The 8,202-nt window shown below is 54.4% G+C and overlaps 1 protein-coding gene across 1 annotated transcript in view; it reads right to left on the reverse strand.

Moving 5' to 3' along the window:
- LOC141105601 (tetratricopeptide repeat protein 12-like) overlaps positions 1 to 6,468 on the reverse strand; it is a 163,211-nt gene extending 156,743 nt beyond the window's left edge. The window contains exon 1 of the mRNA XM_073595545.1: positions 6,389 to 6,468. The gene's annotated coding sequence lies outside the window, so the exon portion shown is untranslated. The remainder of the gene's footprint in view (positions 1 to 6,388) is intronic.
- Positions 6,469 to 8,202: the final 1,734 nt, after the last annotated feature.

Genomic DNA, 8,202 nt, shown 5'->3' on the forward strand with positions numbered 1-8,202 from the left:
GACATTTTTCCCCTCTTCCAGTGACACCGCTGACACTGGGACATTTTTCCCTCTTCCAGTGACACCGCTGACACTGGGACATTTTTCCCTCTTCCAGTGACACCGGGACATTTTTCCCCTCTTCCAGTGACACCGCTGACACTGGGACATTTTTCCCCTCTTCCAGTGACACTGGGACATTTTCCCCTCTTCCAGTGACACCGCTGACACTGGGACATTTTTCCCCTCTTCCAGTGACACCGCTGACACCGGGACATTTTTCCCCTCTTCCAGTGACACCGCTGACACCGGGACATTTTTCCCCTCTTCCAGGGACACCGCTGACACCGGGACATTTTTCCCCTCTTCCAGGGACACCGCTGACACCGGGACATTTTTCCCCTCTTCCAGGGACACCGCTGACACCGGGACATTTTTCCCCTCTTCCAGTGACACCGCTGACACCGGGACATTTTTCCCCTCTTCCAGTGACACCGGGACATTTTTCCCCTCTTCCAGTGACACCGCTGACACCGGGACATTTTTCCCCTCTTCCAGTGACACCGCTGACACCGGGACATTTTTCCCCTCTTCCAGTGACACCGCTGACACCGGGACATTTTTCCCCTCTTCCAGTGACACCGCTGACACCGGGACATTTTTCCCCTCTTCCAGTGACACCGCTGACACTGGGACATTTTTCCCTCTTCCAGTGACACTGGGACATTTTTCCCTCTTCCAGTGACACTGGGACATTTTTCCCTCTTCCAGTGACACCGCTGACACTGGGACATTTTTCCCCTCTTCCAGTGACACCGCTGACACTGGGACATTTTTCCCCTCTTCCAGTGACACCGCTGACACTGGGACATTTTTCCCCTCTTCCAGTGACACCGCTGACACTGGGACATTTTTCCCTCTTCCAGTGACACCGCTGACACTGGGACATTTTTCCCTCTTCCAGTGACACTGGGACATTTTTCCCTCTTCCAGTGACACTGGGACATTTTTCCCTCTTCCAGTGACACTGGGACATTTTTCCCCTCTTCCAGTGACACTGGGACATTTTTCCCTCTTCCAGTGACACCGCTGACACTGGGACATTTTTCCCCTCTTCCAGTGACACCGCTGACACTGGGACATTTTTCCCCTCTTCCAGTGACACCGCTGACACTGGGACATTTTTCCCTCTTCCAGTGACACCGCTGACACTGGGACATTTTTCCCTCTTCCAGTGACACTGGGACATTTTTCCCTCTTCCAGTGACACTGGGACATTTTTCCCTCTTCCAGTGACACCGCTGACACTGGGACATTTTTCCCCTCTTCCAGTGACACCGCTGACACTGGGACATTTTTCCCCTCTTCCAGTGACACTGGGACATTTTTCCCCTCTTCCAGTGACACCGCTGACACTGGGACATTTTTCCCCTCTTCCAGTGACACCGCTGACACTGGGACATTTTTCCCCTCTTCCAGTGACACTGGGACATTTTTCCCCTCTTCCAGTGACACCGGGACATTTTTCCCCTCTTCCAGTGACACCGCTGACACTGGGACATTTTTCCCCTCTTCCAGTGACACTGGGACATTTTTCCCCTCTTCCAGTGACACCGCTGACACTGGGACATTTTTCCCTCTTCCAGTGACACCGCTGACACTGGGACATTTTTCCCCTCTTCCAGTGACACCGCTGACACTGGGACATTTTTCCCCTCTTCCAGTGACACCGCTGACACTGGGACGTTTTTCCCCCTCTTCCAGTGACATCGCTGACACTGGGACGTTTTTCCCCTCTTCCAGTGACACTGGGACATTTTTCCCCTCTTCCAGTGACACCGCTGACACTGGGACATTTTTCCCCTTTTCCAGTGACACCGCTGACACAGACATTTTTCCCTCTTCCAGTGACACTGGGACATTTTTTCCCTCTTCCAGTGACACCGCTGACACTGGGACATTTTTCCCTCTTCCAGTGACACCGCTGACACTGGGACATTTTTCCCCTCTTCCAGTGACACCGCTGACACTGGGACATTTTTCCCTCTTCCAGTGACACTGGGACATTTTTCCCTCTTCCAGTGACACCGCTGACACTGGGACATTTTTCCCCTCTTCCAGTGACACCGCTGACACCGACATTTTTCCCCTCTTCCAGTGACACTGGGACATTTTTCCCCTCTTCCAGTGACACCGCCGACACTGGGACATTTTTCCCCTCTTCCAGTGACACCGCTGACACAGACATTTTTCCCTCTTCCAGTGACACCGCTGACACTGGGACATTTTTCCCCTCTTCCAGTGACACCGCTGACACTGGGACATGTTTCCCCTCTTCCAGTGACACCGCTGACACTGGGACATTTTTCCCCTCTTCCAGTGACACCGCTGACACTGGGACATGTTTCCCCTCTTCCAGTGACACCGCTGACACAGACATTTTTCCCTCTTCCAGTGACACTGGGATATTTTTCCCCTCTTCCAGTGACACCGCTGACACTGGGACATTTTTCCCCTCTTCCAGTGACACCGCTGACTCTGGGACATTTTTCCCCTCTTCCAGTGACACCGCTGACACTGGGACATTTTTCCCTCTTCCAGTGACACCGCTGACACTGGGACATTTTTCCCCTCTTCCAGTGACACCGCTGACACTGGGACATTTTTCCCCTCTTCCAGTGACACCGCTGACACTGGGACATTTTTCCCCTCTTCCAGTGACACCGCTGACACTGGGACATTTTTCCCCTCTTCCAGTGACACCGCTGACACTGGGACATTTTTCCCCTCTTCCAGTGACACCGCTGACACTGGGACATTTTTCCCTCTTCCAGTGACACTGGGACATTTTTCCCTCTTCCAGTGACACCGCTGACACTGGGACATTTTTCCCTCTTCCAGTGACACTGGGACATTTTTCCCTCTTCCAGTGACACCGCTGACACTGGGACATTTTTCCCCTCTTCCAGTGACACCGCTGACACCGACATTTTTCCCCTCTTCCAGTGACACTGGGACATTTTTCCCCTCTTCCAGTGACACCGCCGACACTGGGACATTTTTCCCCTCTTCCAGTGACACCGCTGACACAGACATTTTTCCCTCTTCCAGTGACACCGCTGACACTGGGACATTTTTCCCCTCTTCCAGTGACACCGCTGACACTGGGACATGTTTCCCCTCTTCCAGTGACACCGCTGACACTGGGACATTTTTCCCCTCTTCCAGTGACACCGCTGACACTGGGACATGTTTCCCCTCTTCCAGTGACACCGCTGACACAGACATTTTTCCCTCTTCCAGTGACACTGGGATATTTTTCCCCTCTTCCAGTGACACCGCTGACACTGGGACATTTTTCCCCTCTTCCAGTGACACCGCTGACTCTGGGACATTTTTCCCCTCTTCCAGTGACACCGCTGACACTGGGACATTTTTCCCTCTTCCAGTGACACCGCTGACACTGGGACATTTTTCCCCTCTTCCAGTGACACCGCTGACACTGGGACATTTTTCCCCTCTTCCAGTGACACCGCTGACACTGGGACATTTTTCCCCTCTTCCAGTGACACCGCTGACACTGGGACATTTTTCCCCTCTTCCAGTGACACCGCTGACACTGGGACATTTTTCCCCTCTTCCAGTGACACCGCTGACACTGGGACATTTTTCCCCTCTTCCAGTGACACCGCTGACACTGGGACATTTTTCCCTCTTCCAGTGACACCGCTGACACTGGGACATTTTTCCCTCTTCCAGTGACACCGCTGACACTGGGACATGTTTCCCCTCTTCCAGTGACACCGTTGACACTGGGACATTTTTCCCCTCTTCCAGTGACACCGCTGACACTGGGACATTTTTCCCTCTTCCAGTGACACCGCAGACACTGGGACATTTTTCCCTCTTCCAGTGACACTGGGACATTTTTCCCTTCCATTGACACCGCTGACACTGGGACACATTTTTCCATTTCAGTGACACCGCTGACACTGGGACACATTTTTCCCTTTCAGTGACACCGCTGACACTGGGACACATTTTTCCCTTTCAGTGACACCGCTGACACTGGGACACATTTTTCCCTTTCAGTGACACCGCTGACACTGGGACACATTTTTCCCTTCCAGTGACACCACTTCAGTGGGAGGGTCTGAATACATGTGATGTGTGTCTTTTTCCTCTCCTGGTAACTGGCTTTGGCTGAGCAAAACTGCTCAGTCCTGAAATCACCTGAGAATGTGCCCAATGGGGACCCCTTGTCAGGACAGACAGTGCGTGCATCTAGCTGGTAATGAGATCTGCCAGCACAGTACAGATAGAGCTAATTAGGGGAAACTTAACTCCCCTCCCCCCCTTTTGGGATCATGTAGATGGAGGAGTGGATGTCAGTACCGGGACCCCTCAGTGCTGCGTACAGCGGACTACAGACATGAATGGGTGACCGGGGATGTATAGAGATAGAAGGATAAATGACGATGATGGATAATAATGAATGATATACGAGTATGATGATGGATGATGAATGATGGGGATCATGAGGATAATGATGATGGGGACGAAGGATGATGGGGGTGAGGACGAAGGATGATGGGGGTGAGGACGAAGGATGATGGGGGTGAGGACGAAGGATGATGGGGGTGAGGACGAAGGATGATGGGGGTGAGGACGAAGGATGATGGGGGTGAGGACGAAGGATGATGGGGGTGAGGACGAAGGATGATGGGGGTGAGGACGAAGGATGATGGGGGTGAGGACGAAGGATGATGGGGGTGAGAATGAAGGATAAATGATGAGGATGTATGATGATGGAGGACGAGGACTGAGGAATGCCGAGTAAGGACTGAGGGATGATGGAGGAGAAGCCGGGGTTACTCTAATTGGAGATCTCAGTGGGCGGGGGAGAGGGATCAGTGGGCGGGGGAGAGGGATCAGTGGGCGGGGGAGAGGGATCAGTGGGCGGGGGAGAGGGATCAGTGGGAGCGCAGAAGGATTAGTGGGAGGGATCAGTGGGCGGGGAGAGGGATCAGTGGGTGGGGGAGAAGGATCAGAGGGATCAGTGGGCGGAGAGAAGGATCAGTGGGCGGGGGAGAGGGATCAGTGGGAGGGCAGAAGGATTAGTGGGAGGGATCAGTGGGCGGGGAGAGGGATCAGTGGGTGGGGGAAAAGGATCAGAGGGATCAGTGGGCGGAGAGAAGGACCAGTGGGCGGGGAGAAGGATCAGTGGGTGTGAGAGAGGGATTAGTGGGAGGGCAGAAGGATTAGTGGGAGGGATCAGTGGGCGGGGGAGAGGGATTAGTGGGTGGGGGAGAAGAATCAGTGGGTGGGGAAGAGGGATCAGTGGGATCAGTGGGCGGGGAGAAGGATCAGTGGGCGGGGGAGAGGAATCAGAGGGACCAGTGGGCGGGGGATCAGTGGGCGGGGGAGAAGGATCAGTGGGTGAGGGATCAGAGGGATCAGTGGGCGGGGAAAAGGATCAGTTGGCGGGAGAGAGGGATCAGTGGGAGGGATCAGTGGGCGGGGAGGAGGGATCAGTGGGCGGGATCAGTGGGCGAGGGAGAGGGATTAGTGGGCGAGGGAGAGGGATTAGTGGGAGAGATCAGTGGGTAGGGAGAAGGATCAGTGGGAGGGCAGAAGGATCAGTAGGAGGGATCAGTGGGCGGGGAGAAGGATCAGTGGGTGGGGAGAAGGATCAGTGGGGAGGGATCAGTGGGCTGGGGGAGGATCAGTGGGAGGGCAGAAGGATTAGTGGGAGGGATCAGTGGGCGGGGAGAGGGATCAGTGGGCGGGGAGAAGGATCAGTGGGCGGGGGAGAGGGATCAGTGGGAGGGATCAGTGGGCGGGGAGGAGGATCAGTGGGCGGGGAGGAGGATCAGTGGGCGGGGAGGAGGATCAGTGGGAGGGATCAGTGGGCAGGGAGGAGGATCAGTGGGAGGGATCAGTGGGCGGGGAGGAGGATCAGTGGGAGGGATCAGTGGGCGGGGAGGAGGATCAGTGGGAGGGATCAGTGGGCGGGGAGGAGGATCAGTGGGCGGGGAGGAGGATCAGTGGGAGGGATCAGTGGGCGGGGAGGAGGATCAGTGGGAGGGATCAGTGGGCGGGGAGGAGGATCAGTGGGCGGGGAGGAGGATCAGTGGGAGGGATCAGTGGGCGGGGAGGAGGATCAGTGGGAGGGATCAGTGGGCGGGGAGGAGGATCAATGGGCGGGGAGGAGGATCAGTGGGAGGGATCAATGGGCGGGGAGGAGGATCTATACAAAGTATCACATTCTATATACAATGTATCAGTAGAAGAGGAAACATTCCCGGATGTCGGATCTCCGTACAGAGGATTGGAGGAGGGGGCTGACCTCTCCCCGGTATGTTCTCTCCCCGGTCCTGGTCTCGGTCTCCCCCCTCCCGGCTCTCACCTGTTCCGCTCTCTCTATCGCTCCATCTCCGCTCTCCGCCTTCCGTCTTCCACACTTAGCCGCTCCAGCCCCGCCCACTGGCTGTCATTTAGCCCGCCCACCACATACCAATCTATTAGCGTAATACCCCGCCCCTCTCCTTATAACTCCGCCCCTCGTACAGCTCTATAGGACGGACGGTGACTACACGTAGCTCCGCCCCGAAGTTCCGCTCTATGTTGTCACCCGGAGAGTTCAAGGGGCCGCACTGGGAGGGAATAAACCCCCTGATATCAACCAATCACAGTCATCACTAAGAATTGTCAGAGGGTGCAGACTTACTACAGGAGGGGGAGGGGGAGATTTCAGACATTCCTACACCCGGGACACCCCCCTCCCCTCCGCCCATCACCCCACAGACAGAAAGAGAGAGAGAGGTGTACACAGTCCATAGCTCCCAACTGTCCCTGATTTGGAGCAATGTCCCTCAATACTCCTCATTTTGATCTGATCTATATAGATGTATATAAAGTGCACTTTATATCTATCAAAAAGTGTTTTCCAGTGCTAAACCTTTCATCAGATTTCTAAATTGCTGCATTTGTAAATTACAAAAGCCAATATAAAGGAATAATAGTGGTAAAAAAAAGCACTTTTTAACCAATCTTGTTTTTTTGTACAATCCTCCTTTAAGGGGGCGTGTCCTATGCCTGCATGCTTTTGCTGATAGGTGTCCCTCCTTCCCATCTCAAAAAGTTGGGAGGTGTGCACAGTCACCTGTGAATAATACAATTTCATGGCTCACCTCTGAGGGTCGGTTCACACATGGGCAACACGACTTTAGCGCGACTTTGTACCGCGACTTCAACGCGGCTTCAGCGCGACTTTAGCGCGACTTTAGCACGACTTCAGCGCGACTTCGGCAAATTACGAGGCGACTTGAAGTCGCCTCCATGACAGGCGACTTTGCCTGTGGCCAATCACCTCTCTGGCAGGGAGGGGGGGAGGGAGGGGTTTTCTCTGCAAAGTCGCTTGACTTTACAGAGAGATCCGACTTGCAGGCGACTTACATTGAGTTGAATGGGTACAAGTCGCCTACAAGTCGGATAGAAGTAGTACAGGAACCTTTTCTGAAGTCGGAGCGACTTCAGTAGTGTCAATTAAGACGCTCCCATTGCCTACCATGTTAATCTAAATACAAAGCGACTTGGGGCGACTTGGGGCGACTTGAGGGCGTACAAGTCGGATCCCAAGTCGCCCCAGTGTGAACCGACCCTGAGGAGCGCCGCAGGAAAAGAAGAAGAGAGCCGAGAATCTGATCCGTAACCCCTTCTATACCGGGCGGGGCGCTCTCACCCCCTTCTATACCGGGCGGGGCGCTCTCACCCCCTTCTATACCGGACCACCCCCTTCTATACCGGACAATCTCACCCCCTTCTATACCGGACAATCTCACCCCCTTCTATACCGGACAATCTCACCCCCTTCTATACCGGACAATCTCACCCCCTTCTATACCGGACCACCCCCTTCTATACCGGACAATCTCACCCCCTTCTATACCGGACACTCTCACCCCCTTCTATACCGGACACTCTCACCCCCTTCTATACCGGACAATCTCACCCCCTTCTATACCGGACACTCTCACCCCCTTCTATACCGGACACTCTCACCCCCTTCTATACCGGACAATCTCACCCCCTTCTATACCGGACCACCCCCTTCTATACCGGACAATCTCACCCCCTTCTATACCGGACAATCTCACCCCCTTCTATACCGGACAATCTCACCCCCTTCTATACCGGACACTCTCACCCCCTTCTATACCG

This window comes from Aquarana catesbeiana, linkage group LG08, assembly GCF_042186555.1.
Source record: "Aquarana catesbeiana isolate 2022-GZ linkage group LG08, ASM4218655v1, whole genome shotgun sequence".
NCBI classification, from domain to species: domain Eukaryota; kingdom Metazoa; phylum Chordata; class Amphibia; order Anura; family Ranidae; genus Aquarana; species Aquarana catesbeiana.